This window comes from Camelus ferus, chromosome 9 (assembly GCF_009834535.1).
Source record: "Camelus ferus isolate YT-003-E chromosome 9, BCGSAC_Cfer_1.0, whole genome shotgun sequence".
In the NCBI taxonomy this organism is placed as follows: domain Eukaryota; kingdom Metazoa; phylum Chordata; class Mammalia; order Artiodactyla; family Camelidae; genus Camelus; species Camelus ferus.
The window spans coordinates 33,196,242-33,220,870 of record NC_045704.1 but is presented as its reverse complement, the minus strand read 5'-3'; the positions used below and the strand labels follow the sequence as shown (position 1 = coordinate 33,220,870).

At 47.6% G+C, this 24,629-nt stretch overlaps 1 protein-coding gene across 10 annotated transcripts in view; it reads right to left on the bottom strand.

Annotated features, from left to right (window-relative positions):
• The window catches only part of CHD9 (chromodomain helicase DNA binding protein 9), a 208,659-nt gene extending 184,409 nt beyond the window's left edge, over positions 1 to 24,250 (bottom strand). For 8 of the 10 annotated variants that reach the window (XM_032486309.1, XM_032486316.1, XM_032486314.1 and 5 more), the window contains exon 1: positions 23,298 to 23,679. The gene's annotated coding sequence lies outside the window, so the exon portion shown is untranslated. Of the gene's footprint in view, positions 1 to 23,297; positions 23,680 to 24,140 lie in introns of those variants that run through there. The other 2 variants (XM_006185980.2, XM_014560314.2) reach the window with 2 other exon arrangements.
• Between the last annotated feature and the right edge of the window lie 379 nt (positions 24,251 to 24,629).

The window sequence follows — 24,629 nt, the reverse complement described above, 5'->3', positions numbered from 1 at the left end:
GGCCCCAGGCTGGAGCAATTGCTTTTTCATTGATAAAATCTGCTCAAGGCCCCGGAGGCTGGCACCAGGCAGACGACGCCTGTCAGGCCAGCTGATTGACTCCATGGACAGAACTAACGGGGACCGTCAGAGGCACATGGAGGGCAGTCCTGTCCTGCCTCTCTTCTGTGCTACTGCCGGTGGAGTCAGGGCTTCCAGGCTCTGTGAGCTGCTTAAAAACCCCTCACCCATCCCCACGCCCCAGAACAATCATTGGTGCCTCAAGAAGCTGGAATCAGAAAGACCCCAGATCAGGTTGTAGCTGGGCAGTTTCTAGCTTTCCATTAGCTTAATTCCCTAAACCCATACAACGGGGACAATCATACGGCCTTTGCCTGACTAACAGGTGTCAGTGAGGACTGCATGACACCATTGGGAACAAAATGCTTATCAGACAGAAAGGTCCACTACATCTGTGCTAAAATACACGCCCGTTGAGGGTGGGAAACATGTCTGGCTCTTTTTCTGCTGTACTCCCAGGATCAAGGACAGTGCCTGGCCCAGGGTAGGTGCTCAATAAAAATACTTCTTGAATGAATGACTTGGAGTATTACAGACTAGAGTAAAAATGATGGTGATGATAATGATAATTATTATGATATGATAATTAATTGCATCTTGACTGTGTACCAGGGAAAATGCTAAAAGCTTTACATAGATAATTGCACTGAAGCTTCATGACAACCCAGTGAACGAGGTGCTGGTATCATTCCCATTCTGCAGGTGAGTTAATGGGATTCAGGGAAGTTAGTGGTTTTCCCAAGGCCACACCCTGGCAGAATAGGTTGTTACCCAAGTGACATGATTTAGGGGGTTCGGAGAAGCTCGCTACCCGGAAGTAGAGCCCAGGCCGCCTTAGTGCCTGAGAGTCCACCATGATGATCACTGGATTTTGACACCATTTTCACTCTTCAAGATTTCAAATAAAAGTGCAGATGCCTCTGGAAAACAGTTAAGCCAAAATTTCTAATCAGAGAATAATCTGGTTTATCTGTTTGCTTCCTAAGCATAGATCTTGCAGAGATGGGATTCAGGGGCAGTGCCCGAGTGAGGAGAGGTTACCCAAGGTGGACAGGAGGGCTGCTAGGAAGGGGCTGAGAAAGGGTCCAACATGCATGTTGACTGTTCTGTTGAGGACTGGCCTAGGACCTGAGGAGAGCAAAAGGGTGTTTGGGTCACCTTTAAGGGCACCTTTATGGGGCACTTTGACATAGCAGCTGGAGGATACTAGAAGGTTGTCCCAGAGAGGGGTAGCAGTCTTGGGGAGTTATCGTAGGGGACTTGCTTTTATATTTGAATTTTTTATAATGAGAATATATTCACATACTACTTGTGTGGTTAAAAATATATTTAAGTAAAGGAAAAACTAAGTGAGGCGGGGGTGGGGGAAGGTTGAGGAAAGGTCACGGGTTGGTCTCTCCAGAGGAACGTAGCCTCCAAGAGTGCACAGCCCGCGCCAGGCTGCAGCTCTCCAGGGTCTGGCTGATTTACTGGAGATGAACGGCAGCCCCCAGCATTCCCAGGGCACGATGGCCAACAAGCCTGATCCACAGCTGGGGGGGAAGTCTTTTGCCTTTGCAGTTGGCAGCATCTCTGTGCCTCTGAGCCTTCCTCATGAGAGACTCATTATGCAGTTTGGTCACATGCCCTGTGCATTTTAATGAATGAGTCAGGGGACAGACTCAATTTGAAAGAGGAATCGCAGCTCTCTGGGCTGGGTGAAGGGCTCTCAAGGGATGCTCTCACAGCTTGGATTACAAGAAGAGGAAAGAAGGAAGCTATTTCCATTTAGAAAAAGGAAAGGGAGGTCTGAGGCAGGAGGGTCAAAAGGAAGGGAGGAAAGAAGGAAGGAGAGGGAGGGAAGGAGAAAGAGACAGAAAGAACAGTCTAGAGTTCAGAAAACAGTCCTGGAACAGATGCTGCCCACCAGGCCCTCTTTGCTTCTTTACCCTCCACTTAGTTACTCAGAACATTTAGTGCTTTTTAAGTGCCGGCTGCCGCACTAAGCATGGGAGTCACAAGACAAATGAGACAGAGTCCTTGTCCAAAAGGCGTCTGCATGAGACCAAACCAGTTTGGTTAAGTCAGAGTAACTACACAGGAGTCTAATTTGAGAGGTGGGGGTGGGCAAAAGAAGGTGAGGTTCACTCCCTCCCTGGGGGTGCACCACGGAGGGTGGGAGATCCCCTACTGCTGGGGAGGGCTACCACCTCTCCGGCGCTTCCCTCTTGCCAGATGTGGGATGTGTGTTCCATGGTTAGCATCTCCTTGAAGCCTGGCAAGGATCCCACAAGGCAGATCCTGTTACTGTCATTTTTTTTTTTTTTAACCGAATAGGAAATTGCAGCAGAGAGAGCCGCCTGCCCAAGGTCACCCAGGGATTTGAACTCAGGTCTGTCTGACTCCAGAGCTCTTGGCAGCTCGAGTCTACGCTGTCAGCCAACCACTGGATGGGGAACGCTGGGGAAGGCCTTTCCCTTCCCAGGCTTCCTTCCAAGAACACTCTGAACCCCCAGGAGGAAGAGGTTGGTGTGAGTCCAGATGCAGTCAGCGCCAGGCAGCCTGGGAGCGGATCTGAAACCTCGCTGAGCGAGGCTGTGTGTGAGACCGAGAGCCCAAGGGCGGTGGGGAGAGGAAGGAAGCTCAGCCTCACCGCGGTCAGTTGGGGCGGCGTGCCCGTTCCCAGCCTCCACACCACAAAACACAGGGCAGCAGATGCTCGGCAAATGGTTGTGTGGGAGTGAGCCTTACCCTTAGATGGCGGGCGGGCAGGCAGTGTCACCGAATTACTCAACAAAGCCCCCTCGGCTTTGAACTTTAAGCCAGGCTCTGCTGGAATGGGGCATAGGGGGAGAAGGGGAGGTCTCGCCCCTGCGAAGAGGATGCAGGCCATCCCCCTGGCCGCCCCCCCACCCCGACCCCAAAGTGGGAGAACATGGCCTGGGAAGAAGCCAAGAACTGAAAAGCCACGGCACACCCACATTCTTATGAATTTTTACAGCTGGAGAGAAAGAACGATACACAAACACAGCAGGACTCAAGGGCCCTGGGCTTCGTGCTGGAGAGAAAAGCAAGGCCACCTGCCATGAACCTGGACTGTGCTCAGAGACAGCCAGCTTTTGCTGAGTGATTACTACATGCCAGGGCTCTCACACACACTATCCCACCGAATCCTGACGGCCTCCCTGGGAGGAAAGTACTGTGATTATCCATCGTACCCAAGAAGAGACTGAAGCCCAGAGAGATGAATAGCTTGCCAAGGTCACATGCTTTCCCCACTTCTGGTTTCCATGAGGAGGGATTTTCCCTAAACACACTCTTGGTCTCTACTCTCACTGCCCGAGCCAATGGAATGACATCTGATCGGAAAGCTTGCGAAGGTCTGTCCCCGCGATCTGCTCTGCTCCCTCCTCCTTCCAGGCTATTCGGAAGCCAGTTTTGTACTCACACTAAGCTCTGTCCTCTGTGCTTGGTTTTGTGATAATTAAGGTGGTACCTTGGCTCTCTGCCACTCCTTTGTCTTTTTATTCAGTGTGTTCAGAACCTGGATGTGGAAGAGGGGTGCTGTTTTTTGGAAGGCTCTCTGGAGATCCCAGCAACACTGTGGAGGATCCTGAGCGCCCTGGCCAAGCCACCCCTACTTGACTTGGGTTTCTGCTCTTTCTCCACATCTTGGCAAAAGACACTCTTGGCTCTGGAACCAATGTCCTTTGGGAGACAACAGGCCGATAACTAATACAGCCTTAACCCTTCCCCTCACCTTTTTTTTTTTTTGGACTGGCATTTTTTTCCTGGGATGAGGAAAACTAAGTCCTGTACTCAGTTTCTTGCTGTAAAGGGAATCGGTCATGAGAGGGTGTCCCTGGGGTGGCAATGACTTGGCCCGCGTACCAGCTTTTTCCCTTGCCACCTGCCAGGGCATCAGTGATAGGTACCTGACCCACCCAGACTGCTGCCAGCCTAGACTGTTTACTCTGGAACAAACCCAGGCAGCTGATCCAGACCCTCTGTCAGGCCCTGATTAAACCATACGCTGTGTATCCCAGTTTCCAGTTCCAGCAGATCTGCTGGTGAATTCAGAATCAGTTTTACTATGTGGGACTTACGGCCAAGCCCATATTACCCTGCTGTGAGACTGTGGGTAAAATCTTTACCTGCTCTGTGCTCTGAATTCCTCATCTGTAAAAGGGGACAGGACCTGTACTCCTGTCTGTCTCCCAGGGCTGTTATGAGAGCAAATACATAGAGCATATTTGAAAAAGAATGAAAGACACTGCATGAGATAGAGGAAATTATCATTTTTTGAGCTTTCATAATGTGCCCAAAGACTCACTAAGCATTATAGCGAGCATCTTCAGTTTTGTCACCAAGCGCTGAGCCACTTTCATTTTGGTAATCACGCCCAACTCCCTCTCCAATTCCCCGCTAAGGCTCAGTCCTAACTTCCACCCTTACGGTCCTGGAGATCCATGGACCCCACCTAAGCGAATGAGTGTGTCTCAGTCCCCTGGACCTTAGTGACTGCTGCACAGATGGCATGTGACCCAGTCAGGGTCAAGAGATCTTTCCTAGAGCTTTTGGAAAAGAGATTCTCTCTGGAGATCCTGAAAGGATCTAGGGGCCAAAACGGACGCTGTCATCTGGTGTGCCACTTGAAAAACAAGATGTGGCGCCCAGAAGTAGGTAGAAAACAAGTCTGGCTTTTGAGATTGGAACCCCGAGCCCAGCCAGGGATACCGATTATAATAAATAAACACCCAGCTCCTCCATAATTCCTGGCCCAGAGATCCGAGAATCCTTGCAATTTCCTAAGTGATCGGAGCAAAAAAGGTGTCTTTTGTTATGTTAATGACGTGACTTTTGGAAAGTACCCAAGGATGAGGGCTGGTTATCCAAAGAATCAAACAAGTGATTAGAAGGTTGGAACTTCGAGTTGCAACCTCGCTGACCTCCCAGGAGGGAAGAGGGACTGGAGTTGGAGTTCAGTCCCCAGTGGACAATGATTTAATCTACCATGCCTATGTTAGGAAGCCTCCATAAAAACACAAAGGTCTATATTCAGAGAGCTTCCAGGTTGGTGAGCGTGTGATTTGGGGAGAGTGCTGGGCTGGGAGAGGGCATGGAAGCTCCAGACCCTTTCCTTACACCTTGCGCGGTACATCTCTTCCATTTGGCTGTTCCTAAATTAAACGCTTTTATAAGAAACTGGTAATCTAGTAAGTGAACTGTTTCTCTGAATTCTGTGAGCTGCTTTAGCAAGTTAATCAAACCTGAGGAATGTGGTTGAGGAAGTCTGATTTATGGCTGGCCGGTCAGAAGCACAGGTGGATAACCCAGACTTGTATTGGTGTATGAAGTGGGGCGGATGTGAGGTGAAGGACAGTCTTGTAAGACTGAGCCCTTAATTTGTGGGGTCTGGCACTATCTCCAGGCAGATGGTGTCAGAACTGAGTTGAATTGTATGACACCCAGTGGGAATCTTGGAAAATTAATCCCTTGGTCCTGAGGGGACATCCCTCCTCCAACCACCAATCATACATTGGAAATTAGGTGCAGAAACCTCTCACCACCCCTGGACTTCTCAGCTTAATGTCAGCCCCCAAATTCCTCTTGTGCCCAAAGGCATCTCCGGGTAGATTTTCTATCCCTTGTTACCAAGAGACTCCTAATGGATATGGCATTATTTCAGTTATTCTTTTCACCAACTGTGAGCTAAGTAAGGGAACCCCTATTTTACAGATGAGGAAGAGGAGCTGAGGACAGAGAAGCTATGTGATGTAAGTAGTGGGGGCAGGACTTGAACCAGGACTCCATTCTATCCACTCCACAGGAACTTGGTAATACATCTGAGTCTCAGAGCCGGCTCCGTCACTTTTCTTTCGTCAGCAGTAGAGCATCTGCTGGGAGAGGAGAGCCCTGATTCTCCTGCAGTCAGTGGCTGAGGGAGGACCTACTTCACTGGGTGTTCTCTGCCCCCTGTGCCCTCTTCCTGGAAGAAAAACGCCAATAGAGGAGGAGCTTAGTTAATTCCTGCAGGGCTTAAGTTTGATGTCAAGGGCCTGGGGGGCTCCAAATGGCCCATATTTTCTCCTCCTACCAGGGATTGAGGCTTCAGTGCCTACCTTTTAAAGTTCGACTTTTCTTCTGAAGATACTGGAGTCTGGAAAATGCAACTACATCTCAGGCCTCCAGGGCTTACAACCTGAGCTGCTTTGTAGGAATAAGGGCCTTGAGAGGGGTTGAGGGGACCGGGTGCATGGTGGGGCTGGTAGAGGTGGCACTCTGGAAGAGGAAAAGGGTACAGAAAGGGACGCCAGAGGATTGGGTAATTCTCACTTGGTTGAAGGAGCATTATTTGATCACCGCTGAAGCTAGGTTTTGGGAACATGAGGGTTTGTTCTGTCTACGTGAGTATGTGTTTGAAATTATCCATAGTAATATTTTAAAGTGTAATGCGTAATTTAAAAAACATGTTTTGTGCCTTGGTCTTTGCAGAACCCTTGACGCCTATCTTGTGCACACCTCACAGATGATCCCCGCCCCCCCGCCCCAGTTTAAAGATGGTAAAACTGAGGCGCAGAGAGGCGAAGTCACTTATGCAAGGTGGAAATGAGTTGAACCTGGGCCTTCCAATTCCTATATTCCAAGGTTAACCCAGGGCAGAGGGTAGTAGAGGCAGGTTGGCAGCCCCTCCTTGACGGGAGCTAACAGGCAAGGATGACAAAGTGAGCCAGTACGGTCCAAGTCCCAGTCTTGCCCAGAGGCAGCCCAGCCTGTGTGTAACTGGCGTGGCACAGACCCCGGCAGGGCCTCAGGGAGTCACTGAGCACACAGTGAAAGGCTCCCAGCCAGCGACTCCATGTGCTCCTTGGTAGTTAAGAAAACACTGAATCGAGCCCAGCAGGCTCTGGCCCCAGAGCCATTCACGGGCATCCTGAGGACTGTTGCCTGAACATCTGGGTCTGATAAAGGAGACCCCACGTGGGCTTCCCTGCCGCCTTGGCCATGGCTATTTCTGCACGTACCCTTGAAGCTCTGTGCGTGTGGCTGGTCTTTTCTTTTCTTTCCTCCCAAACATATGGATTCCCAGCTCCTATTTCAAACTCAAATACTCCTCTTCTATAAACTCCCCAAAGCTCTCAATTTCCTTTTTCCATTGCTCATTCTTTCCTAAAGTGCGTGAAAAAAAAAAAAAAAGCTCCTCTCTTCGCTCTGTTCCAATTTCCTTATTGATGAAAGAAGGGCAAGGAGAATGGTAATTTCAATGATCAAAGTTAAGCAAGGCTCGATTCCTTCCTTAGGAGAACACACCTCAACAAGCCGAGAGGTCCCAACTTAGCAGGGACGAGAACAAATCACAGGAAAGCCCTAACTCCCCCTAAAACACTCATCCTGCAGGAGGCCTGACACAGTGCCATCTGCTTCCTTTATCTGGCTGCAGCGTCCTCTTTGAAAGTCACTAATGGAATAGAAAGAAGAAAAGTCACGGGCATGATTCCCAGAAGGTTACTGCCAAAGTGGGAGTGCGTCATCTGGGAAGGGAAAAACAGGTCCTGGCCTGCTCCTGAGCCTGCGGCCTTTTATTTCTCCATGATGACGGCGACCTACCCCTGAGAGGCAGAAACAGCCCAGTCCTGGGCACGGAAACACTGGATAAATCCGCATCAGCAGGGTCAGGGAGGAAAAGGGACCTAGTGCATCATCAAGAGCCTAGGGGACAGAAGGTCCTCACTAGGGGCTCTCATGTGCCTTCAGGGACCCAGGAGGTAACATAAAAGGCAGGGGACACTGGCTTCAGCCTGGAGGAGCAATGGCCCTGTAGACAGCGAGTCCTCTCTGGAGGGCAGAAGCCACCCACCTCTGGCTAGTTATATTGTGGGGAGAATATGAGCCTGGTGTTGCCAGATCTTCCATTTTTCCAGAGAAGTGGAGATCCGGATTTTACATGAAGTCTTCTGATTTGGGAAGGGGTTTTGATGACAAATTTTGCAAAGGCTGGCATTCTGAGCTAAATAAGACCGAGCTCTGGCAGTCTGAGTTCACCTGAGCACCCCCTGTGGGCAGCCCTGACCCAGGAGCTGGGTCCTCTCCACCTGCAGTGTGGCAGGCACTCCGGGGGAGGAGGCCAGGACGAGGTCAGATGAAGTCACGGGGCGAAAGGCCTCGCCGGGCACAGGAAGGAGGGAGGACCGCCTGCTGTTCCCAGGCTCATAAAACACTCTAAGACTCCTGTCACTGTGTCATGCTGGATCTGCTGCCAGTTGGGTCCTTACCAACAACCCTCCCATCCCCTTTAGAAACTTTCCTCCTCCCCCAGGCCAGCTCATGTGGCCAGTTCAGAACTCTTTCTCCGCGTGAGGCAGGTCGACACTGTAGCCTCTGACCACATTCGACTCAAACTTCAAGACAACTTAAAATTCACCTGCCCAGCACAATACTATAAATCAAATATACTTCAATTAAAAAAAAATTCACCTGCCCGTTGAAGATGCAAGTGACACCTTCTTTCTCTCAGGCTCGACACAACCATGACCAGTAACTCTGTGTCCTTAAGGAGCTCTTTTTCTCCCCCTAAAAAATCACACTGTGCTCCAAGGACAACCTCTGTTCCTCATCTCTGTGAGAGGAAAAATGAAGCATAGAGTTGGGAGCTATTTGCCAAAAGACAGATTTGGGGAGGACCCTGAATACCTGGCAGAGCCACACACGAAGCTTTTTTTTTTTTTTTAAAGTTCAGGTGCCTTCCCAATTTGGACACAGTCAAGATTAGATGAATTTCCTCACAGTGGGATGGGGCAGGGATCTAGAGGGCAGATGAGAGAAGGTTTTAGACAAAGGTGTGATCATGGGATCTCTTTCCCTGGCATCACCTTACTCTGCCAGTTTGATTCTTTTATTCTTGCAAATCTCTGTAGACAGGGAATGAGAAAGATGAGTGGGAGGAGATGACAAAAGGAGAGTTTTAGAGCAAGGGAAAGTACATTGCACAAGCAGCTGCCTGCAGCAGGGTGTGTACGTGAAGCTCTCTGTGTGTGTGTGTGTGTGTGTGTGTGAGTATTTGCATGCTTAGTTTGTACGCAAGCCATTTTGGTAGAAGGAGAAGTGTTGTTTCTCTACTTCAGTAAATATAATACCCTCCTAAGAGAACCCTCATGACTCCTGTCTCTCTCTCTCTCTCTCTCTCATCCCACCAACACAGTGCTGCTATTCATCTAATCCGTCTATACTCATTGTGCACCTTCTTGGTATCTGGCACTGTGATTTGCCCTGAGATTACATCAAAGACCAAGAAAGACACAGTCCTCCTTCTCAGGGGGGCCCCAGTTTAAGAGGGAGGCAGGCAAGTTAATGGGAAGCCGGGTAAGCCCTCAAATAGGGGAAGTGGAGTGGAGAGCTCGTGGAGGAGGAGGACTGACCTGCAAGGCAGAGGGAGAGGCGGGGGAACATTTTCTAGAAGTGAGGTCTAAGCTGAGATCTGAAGGATGAGCTGGAACTAGACAAGGAAAAGGGAAGGTGAGCATCTCAGGCAGAGGAAACAGCACAGGCAGAGATCTGGAGGTCAGATTCCCCCTAATGCTAGATGACACATGCTGTTTGAGCTAAGGCAACTTCCAACCCAGGGAGGGTTTCAGGAGAGCTCTGGGGCCAAGTGTGGGACCGGCATGGCAGTGGTCATAAGCCAACCTTAAAAATCATCCTTCTCAGATTTAATGCTCAGTTAAAAGCATTTAAAATGTCTCCAGGCCTTAGGGTACTTGGAATATAGGATGGAGAACTAAGAATTCAGGGTATATTTGAATATAGTCCCTCTTCCCGATAAAGGACACAAACGCTAAGGGTAAAGCATAGAACCTGGGACAAAATGACTTTTCAATTCCAATTTACAACTGAAGACAAAGAACATTCGTACCTCTTTTTTAAATGGAGGTACTGGGGATTGAACCCAGGACCTCATGCATGCTAAGCACCTGCTCTACTACTGAGCTATACCCTCCCCCAACATTCATACTTTTGTTCTTCTCTCCCCCCTCACAAGCACTCACCTGGTGGGCTAGGCAGAGTGTTAAGATTTTTTATATATATATATATTTTTTATGGAGGAGGAAACTGAGGCTCAAGGAGGGAGAGTATCCAAGGTCATCGGTTCATTCCTTCCTTGACTCAGCAAGCAGAGCATCTGCTGTTGGCATGCATGCACTAGGCACTGCGGATACAGTGGTGAATGACACAAGACAGTCTACTCATTGGAGCCAGGGTTCAAAGCCATTGCTTCCAGTTTCCAATTCCGTGTCCCTTCCAATACACTGAACTGCAGTTGGATATGTTGTCTCCGGTGCCACGCTCCAGTGGACAGGTGTTTACTGCCTCAGTCTTTGTCAGCACTACCCAACCCCACCCCCCCACGCAAACATACCATAAAAGAAAAACAGCATAGCTGCTTTGCAAATGCATCTTCAAGGCAAGGTGCAGGCCCAGATTTTCCCTGTAAGTCCCTCCCATATGGAAACTGTACCTACCAAAAGTTGTCAGGGACCGAGTTGTCTTTGAATTACTGGGAAATTTCCCATTCCACCTCCATGCCCTGAACTAGCCCAAAGCCAGTGCTTTTAAACCCTCACCTTTTAAAAATCTTCCCTCTAGGGAGGAGGATATAGCTCAGTGGTAGAGTGCATGCTTAGCATGCACGAGGTCCTGGGTTCGATCCCCAGTATCCTCTATCAAAGAAAAAAAAAGTCTTCTCTCTGAACACTGTCTTATGGAAGTAGGGATGGGATGAAGGTTTTTTTCCAAAGCCAAAAAGGAAAGATTGAGAGGGAGGAGAAAGCAGGGAGTGAGCAAGGGACGAGGAGACAACAGACCCACTCTGCCTCCCGCATAATTCTGCCATGAGCTAAAATCCGGCCAAGGTCAGAGATGACTGGCAAAACCCAACCAGACAGACGTCCCTCAGAGATGCTTGGGAGAGACTGGTGTATCTCCCCAGAGCCTGGGCCATGTTATTTCCTGGGGCGAAGCAAGTCACAAAGGATGAAAGCTGATGACTGAACGTCTGGGGCAGGGTGGGAGGCCTTGCCAGGAGGTGGGGGTGGAGCGGTGGAAAGGGAGGAGGGGTGGAGACTTGGCGGGTTTCACACAGACACATCTCTTCATTTTTCCAGACTGGAAAAAGCTGTTTGGGCTGTGCACATTTGCAGAGAGTCACGGTATTTACTACGCTTCCTGGCTCGACAGATTTCTTTCTGTCATTCAGTCAAACGCAGCTTGTATTTTTCAGGGCCAGAGCTGAACAGACCGTGGAGGCTCTTCCCCCACCTTGTGTTCAAAAACACATCCCAGGTGACTCAAAAAGCCCAGCTCACATGGGCAGCAGGAGCGGGTGCGGGTAGCATATTGTAGAGATAAAGACCCATGTTTAGACAAACAGTGTCTTCCCCTTGGAGGGGTTTAATGACGCTCCTATTTTCCCAGAGAGCATTGTTTTTTGAGCAGCTGGAAGAACTGCTGTACTAGAAATCGATCCCTGTATTTTGCCTGTGACTCTCGGTTATCCATGTTGATGGTGGGGGCAGGGCAGGGGAGTGAGGTCATTTTTAAAAAGTGGTTAATAATAACATAAAAAAATCCTTTCTTGCCAAAATGTGCCTATCCGGGGAAAGTTGTCTGTTGAATCACTGTATACGCCAAATATTAATTCAATACAACAAACATTAACTGAGCATGTAGTGGGTGCACAGCATGGTGCTACAGGTGGAAGTACCCAAGCTGACCACAACTTAATGCTTCACCTTTTTTTTTTAAAGAAAACTGAGTGTGAGCCCAAATGGCATTCACAGCCAATGGTGGAATTTCAGGCACCAGGGATGAGACAGGTCAGTAAGGAAAGTCTTCTGGGGGGGGTGGGGGTGGGGGAGAGCTTTTCCCAAACCCCTTCACATCACAGTCACAGGCTCTTGTATGGGTAATGCCAGCCAAACCACTACACTGAAAGCATAGTCATCAAATCTTGCTCAAAACCTCAGAGTCACGCTGCCCGAGAGTCAGAGTGGGAGCCTGGTCCTCAGAAATGACTTAATGACATACTCAGGCAACCTCTGACCTCTTCAGCCAGGGGGAGGGTAAATAAACAGATACCCCTGATGACGCAGATTAGCATCACCTGATGCAATGGACTAGCGCCTCCAACCTCCTCCTCTTCTTGGGCTGGCAAAGCACAGAGTCATCTTGCATTAATTTAAGAGAGAAAGGACCCACCCAGGTCCTTTTGAGCCAGGAGCCATGGGGAGTTAGGAGGGGTGGAGGCGGGTGGAGGAAAGCAGGGAAGGGTCTTTAGGGGACCAGAGGAGTCGAGGGAGCTAGGAATTCTGTATAGTCCAAGTAGACTATGCCAGATATAGCTCAATTTTTTTTTTTCTTTTAAAAGACTATTATGGGTTTCCTTTCCAAAGTGGAAATGCAGGGATGGAAAAATGAGTTTCAGTTGCTATGGAAATAGGAGTTGGCTGGGGCCTGCAGGAGCAGCAGCTGGAGTAGAGCAAGTGGCCAGGAACCTGGCCCTGTGACAGAGGGGGCTTCTGGCTGGGGGTGAGACAACAACAGGCTTCAGCAGGAAGGATGAGGAGGAAAGAAGAGAGAACAGGAGACAGAGATTGTGTCTCCAGACACTGCAACCTACGAATTCTGCAGACATTTGGAGTGACACAGAATGGCGTGCGTGCATTTGTGTGTGTGTGTGTTTGTGTTTGTGTGTGTGTGTGGGGGGGGCTGTGTTGTATGGGCATCCCCACAGGCCAATAAAGTGAGATGCAAAATAAATCCAATGCCTGAAAGAGAATGGAGTTTCACTGGAGACCCTGAGGTCAGGAAAGCCCTAAGACAGTTGAATGACTGAGAGGAGAAGCCGGCCATTTAGAAACCTTCCAGGAGGTTGGGGGAAATGCCTGAACAGGGACTGGCCCTCACATGGTATGTTCCCTCACCTTTTGTCCTCACGTGGCTCCTCAAATTGAAACTGGTGTGGGCCAGAAACAGAGCCGAAAAAATCCCCACGGATTTTTGACTATGGGGTGGGTAAGCTGGTTGCTCTATTTAACCTGCACCTCTGGGAGACTGTTTTTGTTCCAGGTAGAAAGTAGCCATGACTCTCGAACTTTGGGATCTTCCAGCCTGAGGCTTTGAAGGGGTCTGGATGTTCTCAGCATCACATTCTGGGGAGATGCTCTGATTAGGCCTATGGTGACTTCAGGTCTTTGCTGGATCCCTCAGCAGGGCCCACCTGAGGGGCTATTAGGCTATTCCCACTCCCACCCCCCATAAGAGGAACCACCCAGGCCTTTCCCCCCATCATAGTTGGGGTGAGAGGTCAGGGAGACCTCACATTCATGAAAGGACTCATATAATCCTGTCACTCTCTCTATACGCTGTCCCTGAGAAACACTGAGAGGATCACATAGTTTAAACTGACCACTATTCTGTATCTTATTTTGTATTTCTTCATTTTTCAATATATCAGGAGCCTCAAAAAGTGGAAGTTGAGAACAATAAAGAATAAAATACTTAGGACTAAACTTGGCCAGGGAGGTGAAAGACTTGTTTCACTGAAAACTGCAAAACGTTGCTGAAAGAAATTAAAGGAGATACAAATAAACGGAAAGACATCCCATGTTCATGGACTTGGAAGACTTAATATTAAGATGACAATACTACTCAAAGTGATGCTACAGATTAAATGCAATCTCTATTAAGACCCCAATTATATTTTTTGCAGAAATAGAAAAACTCAGGCTAAAATTCATAAGGAATCTCAAGGAATCCCAAATAGCCAAAACAATTTTGAAAAAGAAGAACAAAACTGGAGGACTCAAACTTTATGATTTCAAAACTTACTACAAAGGTACAGTAATCAAAATAGTATGTTTCTGACTATAGGCCTGTAGAATAGGAGAGAGAACCTAGAAATAAACCCTCGCATATACAGTCAAATAATTTTCAACAGAGTTCCAAAACCATTCAATGCAGAAAGAGCAGTCTTTTTTAACAAATGGTGTCAGGAAAACTGGATATCCACAGGCAAAAGAATGAAGCTAAACCTTCACTTCATATTGTACACAAAAATTACCTAAAATGGATCAAAGACTTGAACACAGGATCTAAAACTACAAACTCCTATGAGAAAACAGAGGAAATATCTCATGACATTGGAATTGGCAATGATTTCTTTATGATAACTAAAGCCCAGGCAACAAAAACAAAAATAGGTAAACTGAACTTCATCAAAGTTAAAAACGTGTATGTATCAAAGGACACTACTCACAGAGTGAAAAGGCAGAATGGGAGAAAATATTTGCAAATCATATATCTGATAAGAGGTTAATATCCAGAACATACACAGAACTCCTATAACTCAACAACAACAACACAGGAAAACAAAAAACACAACCTGATTCAAAAATGGGCAAAAGGCCTGAAGAGACATTTCTCCAAAGAAGATACACAAACGAACAATAATCATATGAAAAGATGCTCAACGTCCCTAATCATTAGTGAAATGCAAGTCAGATCCACAATGAGCTCCTATTAGAATGGCCATTACTGAAAACAAACAAACATACACGCAAACTAACAAAACAAAAAACAAGTGCTGGCAAGGATGTGGGGTTCCCATTAGGAATCTTTGTGCATTGTAGGTGGGAATGTAAAATAGTGCAGCCGCTGCAGAAAATAGTACACAATTCCTCAAAAAATAAAATATAGAATTACCTTATGACCCACTCTAGAATTAAAAGAATTAAAAGCAGGGATATTTGTCCACTCATGTTCATAGCAGTATTATTCACAACAGCCAAAAGCTGGAAGCAACCCAATTGTCCATCAACAGACAAATGGATAAACTAAATACTGTATATGCATACAACAGAATATTATTCAGCCTTAAAAAGGAAGGAAATCCTGACATTTGCTACATCATGACTGAACCTTTAAGACATTATACTAAGCAAAATAAGCCAGTCACAAAAGGACAAATATTGAATGATTCCACATACGTGAGGTACCTAGAGTCATCAAAATCATACAGGTAGAAAGCAGAATGGTGGTTGTCAGAGGCTGGAGGAAGGAGAAAATGGGAAGGAAATCAAAATGAGTTGAACAATTTAAACCTCTTATCTAATGAGTATGAGTTGCCATTTAGGAAGATGAAAAAGTTCTGGATCCAACTGGAGATGGATTGTGGTAATGGCTGGTTGTATAACAACGTATATGTTCAGAATGCCACTGAATTGTACATTCTAAAATGGTTAAAATGGTAATTTTTATGCCCTGTATATTTTACCATAATTAAAATATATATATATATATATATATATATTTAAGTGGAAGTGACCTTGGGTCAGCATCTTGATCTCTGAGAAGCCCAGTAAGGTCCAGCAAGACCGATGAAATGGCCTTTTCCCTGCTTCCTTTGTTTGTCAAAACTTACTCCAGGTGCAAACAAGACCACGGGCTGGTGTGGGGGGCCCAGCGTGTGCAGGTGGGACAGAAAGATGAACAAAGATGGGGATCACTGAGGGGACGATGGGACTCCTTGCTTTGAGGCAGGATCTAAAGTGACCAGGGCCAGCAGGCAGGAGTGGGCACAGCAGGGCTCTGGCAGTTCAGAGAGGGGCGGAGGGGACTTCTTGCTTGGCTGCTGCGCGGTTTCGCAGAGGAAGTGGTGTTTGAGGCAGGTTTGAGGGAGTGAGGATGTGCAGATGTGTGAACTGGTGGAGGGCACGCTAGGTGGGTCGTTTGTTTGCCTGGCGTGTGCTGTGACTGAGAGGCAGAAGTTGGGAGAGAATCCTCAGCAGGAGGGGAGGTGACGGGGGAACAGGGACCTGTGCAGGAACTTCTGCCACACCAGCCTGTCATCTTGGTGGGTAAGGACCAGAAAGGCACACTCGGCCTTGATTTGTAACCTTCTGGAGCCAGATCCAGGCGGAATGTGAATGCCAAACAATCATAACTTCTGTTGACAGAGGACTTACCAAGTGTATCTTACTCAATAACCCTAAATGGTGGTCTCAGCTCCATTCCCACCTGGGAAAACTGAGGCCCAAGTGGTAAAGCAAATACCAAGACCAGTGGGGAAAGGGCAGTCTTTTTAACAGCCAGTAAGTGGCAGGGCTGGCGTGTGAACCCAGGCCTACATGGGTCTCAAACTTTAAAATGTATAAGAAAGGCCTCAGGAGCTAGTTTGAAAGCACAAATTCCATTCCCAGCAGCCAAAGCTGGGGTAATTTGAGCAACAACACAAATAAAGTAGAACCGGATCACAGCCCAGGTAAAAAATAAAATCCATGAGCCCACACTGTCACAAATGATAGGAAAAAATAATAAATGGGAGAGAAGAGCCCAATCTCCCATGCAGAATTCTAAATAAATGATGTAGGCAGATTATCTTAAAGAAGATAGAACCACACCCCCACTCCCTTAAGCATGGGCTGCGCGAAGTGACTTCCTTTCAAGAGTGGAGTATGAATGGGGGGAAGCAGAGTAACTTTACAGTGAAGAAACCTGACAAACACAACCCCAGCCAGGTGATCCAGGGAGAGTAACAGTGGTAAGTCATGCTGATGTTATGAATGCTTCATGGGATACGATGAAAATGGCACTTAGGAGGGGAGGGCATAGCTCAGTAAGTAGTGTGCATGCTTAGCACACACGAGGTCCTGGGTTCAATCTCCAGTACCTCCATTAGAAAAAAAAATTAATTAATTAAAATTTTTTTTAAAGCTTTAAAAGAAAAAAAAGGCACTTTATTTCTGCGGTCTTCTTCTCCAAAACCCATACCCCCTAGTCCAATCATGAGAAAAATATCACACAAATTCCAATAGAGGGGTATTCTACAGTATACATGACTGGTACCCCTCAAAACTGTCAAGGTCATCAAAAACAGGATTTCTGAAACATTGTCAGCCAACAAGAGCCTAAGGAGACATGACAACTAAAGGTAATGTAGGATACTGGACGAGATCCTGGAAAAGAGAAAGGACATCAGGTAAACACTCCGAAAACCTGAACAAACTATGGACTTTGGTTATTAATAATGTGTCAGCATTGGTTTGTTAATGATAACAAACGTACTCTAGGTTAACAAACGGTTAATAGTAGGGGAACCTGGGTGTGGCGTATATGGGAACTGTCTGTACTATCGCCTCAATTTCTCTGTAAATCTAAACCGTTCTTAAAAAAAAAAAAAAAGTCTATTAAAAACAAATTCCTGGGTTGACCCTCAGAACCCGGGCCTTCTGGTGCACATTTGCACAGATGTAACGGAGCTGTGAACGAAGCCAGGTCCAAGGCTGGCCTGTTGACAGACTTGAAGAAAAGCAGCAGATACAGCGATATCTGCAGGGATGGAAGCAGTTTACACCAAGGACACTGCATGCTTTGCCTCCATCCGACTCCCTGTGGTTAGAGATGGTGCCTCTCATGAGGCATCAGACTGGCAGCTTTCCTAATGTGAGAACTGACTCTCCCCTGTCAGATGGGGCCATCCCTGAGGGCAGGGCCCACTTCTCCTCTTGAGGAGCTCACAGAGGCCTTTCTCATAGGCCTGAAGTACCACAAATTCTCTGTCTGCATTTTATCTTCCTTTAAGGTAAATCAAGGTTCTTCCTATGAGCAGGAAAAGAGGTTATATACAAAACGTACATCTTTAAAGGCTGGCAAAAGGTCTGCTTGCTCTGAAATAACAGGACTCCTAACTCTTTGGAGAAGCATAAACAATGCTCATAAGCAGCAAACTCAATAATTTGTCGGATTTAGTGCCTTAAGCCTCGTCTCCCACCCCATCCCTCTTCAACACCCCTTGTACCCCAGGCCCCAGGCGTAGACAAGTGATAACTGTAGTAACAGTTTAAAACTGTGATGCTGCGGATTCTATAGTGGAACAAAACTCAACATCCCAGGACGCTGCTTCTTGATTGCAGGAAGTTGTTACTGGGAGGTACACAGCAAATCTCCCTGAAATGTGGGGAGGACATATCAGTAGAATGCACATAAAATGTCTGTGATCACTGATCTGCAAAAGTTCCTAAGGACAGGACAGGATGTGCCTCTGGACAAAGCAGGAAGAGCAAGGGCTGGAAATGAAATCAAGATTTGACAATAGCAGGGGGCGGGGGTGGGGTGGGGTGGGAGGCCAATTCTATTAACATAAGCTGAAGGAATATTAGGTAGAGAGAAACGGTGAGGAGCTCAGGAAAAGCAGTAAGACTTCAAGAGCAAGTCGTTGAGAGTCTGTCTTGTCTGTCACAGAGTAGTGGGAGTTCTGGAAACCCTGGAGCATTAAACGCAGATCAGAGCTTCCCAGAATTCTCCCTGGATGAGGATCAGAAGGTTGGTCCAGGGAGCAGCAGGAAGGCAAGGATTTGGTAATCGATTAGTTATGTCTGTCCCATGGAAGCCGGGGATGGGGATCAGACCAGCAGTGCTGCCCTCTGGACCCCGGTACCCCTCAGAGGATACAAGTATCTCAGGCCATCCTGACATTAAAATCATCCATCTTGCTCACCTTGTTTTGATTCCATGAATATCACCGTTCTAACTAGAATTTGGCGTCCCATGTGACCTCCCAACAGGGGAAAGCATGTGCTGACAGGCTGACATGAGTTTTCAGATGGCTTCACTCTGCTTGTTCCATTGTGATTTAATATGTTTGTGGTCTGGCTTCCTCAGCAGGCTGCTGTGAATTTGGTTAGTTTGTCCCTTTCAGCCTGATTAGCTCCATGTGCACTACAGGAGCTCCATCTTGACCTGCAAAGGAGCATCCCCAGCCTCTGGCCCCTTCATGCCAGCCCTGAGGGGCTCTCCTCTTGATGTCATTAGCCAGCTGCTCTTTGCCACGTCAGTCACCCCAACCACAGCCATCTACTCTAAATCCAGAATGAGCGGTGGGAGGACTGCAAGAAAAAAGGGCTACAGCCACCAAAATAACTTTATAAGTTCTGTTGAATAAAAAAAATAAAAAAGGAAGAAAGAGACCCTGTGCTTAGAGGAAGAAGCCAAGAACACGCCATAAAGAACAAACAGGAGGAACTGGCAAGGTTTAATTGAGAGCAAGGAAGACCCCAGAGGGCCAGTGGGTCCCTGTCATCAACTCTCTGAAGGACGGCAGTGGGGAAAAGGGGACAGGTTTGTTCTCTGGGGCTCCAGAAGAAAGTATGACAACCAAGGGTGGCAGATACAGGGAGACAGATTTTGGCTAGATAGAAAAGAGAAATCCTTTATGGCAGCTTTCCCCTAATATCAGTAATTCAAGTGTCATCATTACTTTTTTTTTTTTCTTTCTTTTGTCAAATATGTGAGAAGCAGTATAATCCTGCAACTAGGAATACACACAGGAGCAGGGTGCCTGGGTTCATTTTCTAGTTCTGTCACTTACTAGCTATATAATTTTGGGCAAGTTACCTTACTTTCCTATGCCTGTTTTCTCTGCTAATAACAGTACTACCTCAAATAGTATTTAACTCATGTGATTGTGGTGAGGATTAATTAAATTACACATGCAAAGTGCTTAGAATACCGCCCAACACACAGGATGTGCTAAGTGGTAGCAACGGTTATTTTTATTATAATTTCATACCACCTATACTATTATTTAATATTTTTCTTTAAGCAGACATGTTATTTATATAAATTTATTTCAAAGGAAACTGAATATTACTACTACAAATGCAAAGCCAGAAACACCGGCCTTGTAGAGATGGAAACTGTAAACATAAACATAAAACAATGTTATTAAATTTTAGCTAGCTACTGTTGCCTGTTCCATGGCCTGAATTTGAGGACTGCTGCCTTTTCCAGAAAGGAGACAAGCAAGGGTTATACAAAACCGTCTGATACTTCACTGAGACTTCTTTTGTTGACTATAGGCAGGAGGAAGAGTCTGGCAAGTTCAAGGAAGTGAAAGGCCAGTGAGGCTGGAGCCCTGGCTCTGCTCGGGCAGAGAGCGCAGCACAGTGCTGCGGAGGGAGGCAGGGCAGGATCAAAGAGACGGTTTAGAAAGGAAATACTGCTCCTAGAATGAGACTTCATGCCATACCGAATCATCTCACGAGGCACCCAGTGGTTACCTGAACACACTTTAGAAAGCCAAGTCAGAAAAGCATTGTGGAGCCCACCTGTGCTCGTCAGTGCCCCCCGGAGGACACCTGCTGGCAGCTTCCAAACGCAAAGTCTGCCTCTCACTTCTTTCTACGTTTAGGCATCTTCTGGCTGCAGGGTGTGTACTTTAAACCAAATGCAGAAGTGAGGGGATGGGGAGACCTCAGGAGCAACCCTCCACCAATGAGGGACAGAGGTAGGGAGATACCCCAGTTTCCTTGCCTCTTCATGGGACTCACAGTCTCTCCGGGCATCCTTGGAGAGATTGAGCCCTTTGCCCTAGTGGTAGCTCACTCATCAACACATCTTTTACTGGCTTTCCTCCCTTCTACTTCACTCTCACCAGGCTTTCTGGGATCACTTCCCAAATAAATTCCTGGCACCCAAACCCTCGTCGCATGATCTGCTTTGGGGAAACCCCAACTATGGCACAGTTTAAACTTCTGACAGTGGATTGAGTTGCCCAGTAAGTTCCATTTTCTTGAGGCACTCAAGAAATGGCTGAGAATGTTCAATGGAGATTCATGGATCAGGTAAGAATTCAATGAGAAGGACTTTTAGTACCTTAGGTCCCATGATTCTAGATCAAGAGTTGGCAAACTACAGCTCACGGGCCACAGCCAACCCACTGCCTTTTTTTGTGCAGCCTGTGAGTTAAGAATGGTTTTTATAATTTTAAATGATTGGAAAAAAATCAAAATAAGAATAACATTTTGTGGCTCCCCAGAATGATAAGAAACCCAGATTTCAGTGTCCATCAGTAAAGCTTTATTGGAGCACAGCCACACTCATTCATTCCCACACCCTCCATGACTGCTTTTACTCCATTACTGCAGAGTTGAAGAGTTGCAACTGAAACCCTATGGTCCATGAAGCTCAAAACACTTACTATCTGGCCCTTTACAGAAAAGAGTTTGCTGACCCCTGTTCAAGACCATCATCCTGCAGAGAGACAAGAGCCAGACTGAGACCTGGCTGCACCATAGATGGGGAGCCCATCACCAGATCTAGTATTTAGGGGACTGTTTGGATCAGACCCTCACATATCCTTTCCCTACATCTCTGTGACCACCTTGACGACTCCCTCTGCCCTCTGCAGGTATCTAGGACTCTTCCATTGAATCATTAATGTTTCTATACCAAGAATAATTTTATTTTTAAAAAGCCATGAGACCTTTTCTTCCCCACATTCTGCCCACTGTGGTCTTATCCACACTTGACGGCTTTGGCAGCCATTTAATTACGGATTCCTCCCCAAACCAAACCAAATCTCCAGTCCAGGACAGTGTCCTGAGATCTCAGATTAATATTCAAACATCTGTTCAACATAAGGTTAAGATGGGGGAGGGGAGGAGGGTTCTGCTGCTTACCAACGGCCTAACTTTGAGCAAGGCATTTAACTGTGTGGGGCATCAATTTCATCACCTGTCAAAGGTGGAAATGATCCTGACCAGCCTGCCAGGATTACTGTGCTAACTAGACGAAAGAAGAGCTGCCCTCAGGACAGTGCTACCTGGCCCCAGCCTCCCTCTCCAGCATATTATTGTATTATTGGACCTCTGTTCACACTCCCTACTCATGGTCTCTCCTCGACCTCCTTGACTTTGACAAGCTCATGGCTACCTCCAGGCCTTTGCACATGCTGCTTTTTCTGCCTGAAACACTTTTTTCTCGTCTCACCCCCGGCCTGGCTGGTTCTCAGCCTTTCTGACCCCCAATCCAAAGTAGGTCCTTCTGCATGCCTCTCCATCTTTGTGCTTGATTCTCGCACTGTATGTGCAGTAATGTCTAATTATAGTCAATTCTCATTATTTACAGTGGTTATATTCTATAAACTTGCATGAACATAGAATTAGCAAATACTGAACCATTTCTCTTAAGGGAAAAACATAAGGTTAGGTTTCTGCAAGCCTCTGGTCACACTTCCATCAAGAGATCAACATGTAACCTTGTTTTATGTGTGTTTCCGTTTCAAGACCCTTAATTTAGTACATATTGTTGATTCATTCACATTGAACTCTCACACAATACCACTATAGGCCATGCCTGAACAAAGTTTATCTAACACATACTTTCTCCTCAAGGCACATCACAGCATTCTTGTGCTTTGGAACATTAGACGGCACTTCAGCACTATGTTTGGGGGTGATTTTAAACAGCAAAATCACCCCCCAAAAAAGCAAAAATAGAAAAAAAATGTGGCACTTAATAGACCACAAAAAGGACATTTGTTTACACTTATGAGAGCGGAACCAAGACAGCAGAACACATGTGTGTTGGGCAACTCAAATTTTTCGCCACTCTGTTCGTGTCCGTGAAGGACCGTGAAAGAGCTGCAGACATTGATTTGGGGGTCACAGATAAATGTTAGCAAGTGAGAGGATTTGCAAACATAGAACCTGCAAATAAGGAGGATCCACTGTCCTTCCTTCTCGTTTCTCTCATTCACGCAGTGTGTGAGTGCACCCTGGGCTGGTTTCCCTCTGACTTACCACTTTATCTCTAGCACCTGGAACACTGCTGGGCACGTGGTAGTTTCTCAATAATAAATGCAGTTTAAACGAACACACGAGTCAATTTGGTAAAAGCGCTTCGTTAGCCGCAGTGACAGCTCATATATACGGAGGAGGCACCACGAACTGCCCTGTGCTGAGTGCCTTCTCTGTGGTCCCTTTGGCAACAAGGGAAGCGGCAGATTACTGCACTTTTGCCATGGGCTCTGGAATCACACTGCCTGGGTTCAAATACGGGGCCTGCCTCTTACTAATCATTGAACCCTGAGCAAGTTCCTTTGTGGCTCTGAACCCCAGCTTCCTCAGCTATCAAATGGGGCAGTTATAGGACTACCTACCTTGTGGGTTATGGGGAGGAGTCGATGTGGCATCGCACAGAAAGCATTTGGCACAGCGCTGAGCCCTTAGTAAACATTACCTGTTACGGTCAATAATTCCCATGGCCACTCTAAGAGGTTTATACTATCATATCCATTTTGCAGATGAGAAAACTGAGGTTAGGAGGGGTTCCATGAGTCCCCAGGGGTCACACACAAGGAAGGGATGACAATGGGGGCTCCAAGCCCATGCTCATAACCGCTTTGCTGTAAAGGTAGCACTTACTAAAATGATGAGGGCAGCTCAGGGAAGCTCCCTGAACTTCTGTGGGATGCGGGTAAGAAGAAACTCCCATCTCGCGTGAGTCTTCTCTCATATTCCACATCTGTGCCTTGTTGTTCCCTGCCCGCTTTTGAGTTGAACCCTTTCAGGGCCAGCCCTATTGGGAGGGAGGATGTTGGTTTGCTGTCTTGGGTTTGACAGCTCACAGTCAGAGATATTTCCTGCTTAAAAGGCACACAGAAGACGAGGGCAGAGGACGAGGAGAAGAATCAGCATTCTGGGCTGCGACAACTGGCCTCTGTCTTCTCCAGCCCTTTAGATCAAGGTCCTTACACTTGCCTGCTGGTTGGGATCTCCTGGGAAGCTTTTAGGTATTCAGATGCCCAGACCTCAACCCAGACCACTTAGATTTGAGTCTAGGGTGGGTGGGGGTGGGAGGAAATAGGGCATCAGTATTTTTTAATGGTCTCCAAGCGATTCCAATATGCAGGCAAGTTTAAGAAACGGTGCTTTGGATGTTACATCAGCACTCAGCTCCAACGCCTGAAGTCGCTCTGGGTAACAGTCACTCTTTTCCTACGACTGGCCCATCGGGGATTTGGGCAGGCTTTCCAGAGGCACTGGCTCGCGGAGGATGTTTGTGCGCGGGCGACCCGGTGTTCTGCTCTGCCCCTAGGCCCAGCCGGGAGACGCGGGTCTCTGGGTCCCCGCAGGCAACGACACGTGCGGCGGTTCAGACTTGTCTGGCTACCTGCGTCGTAGACCGCCAGCAGGGCTCGGCGTCCCCCACCTGCCCACCCCAACCACAGAGGTTCGCAGGAAAGGCCCGAGGCTCGGGAATCCTACCTTGGCTGCCGGCGCTGCCCTCCAGCCCCCGGAATCCTGGGACTCAGGTTCGATCTGTCGGCAGCCTCCGCGGTCGCTTTCGTCTGCGCCTGAGAGGCGCCCACTAGAACGCAGGCGCCACCTAGTGGACGCGGGGCGGCCGCGCGGGAACCCGGAGGGGGGGTGGGAGAGAGGTCAGTCTCGGGCGGAAATGCAGCCTGGGCTTCCCACGTGGGCGGTTTTCCAACACGCCGCGCACCCCGGGCGCAAATCCCGGCTGGGGAGCAGGGACCACCTTCACTCTCTAAAGGGCACTGGGACCTGAACTTGTTGAACCGTCTCTTGAGGTCATGGAGGAGCAGCCAGGCCCTGGCTGCTGGCCTGGGATCCATCCTGGGATTTTCCTGGCAGGACTCAGGGATCTTGCCTTTCATCCAAAAGCTTTCAGTACACCCTAATTTGGCATAGCCTCTCTTTTAAATATACTGGACGCATCAGAAGATGCAAGGG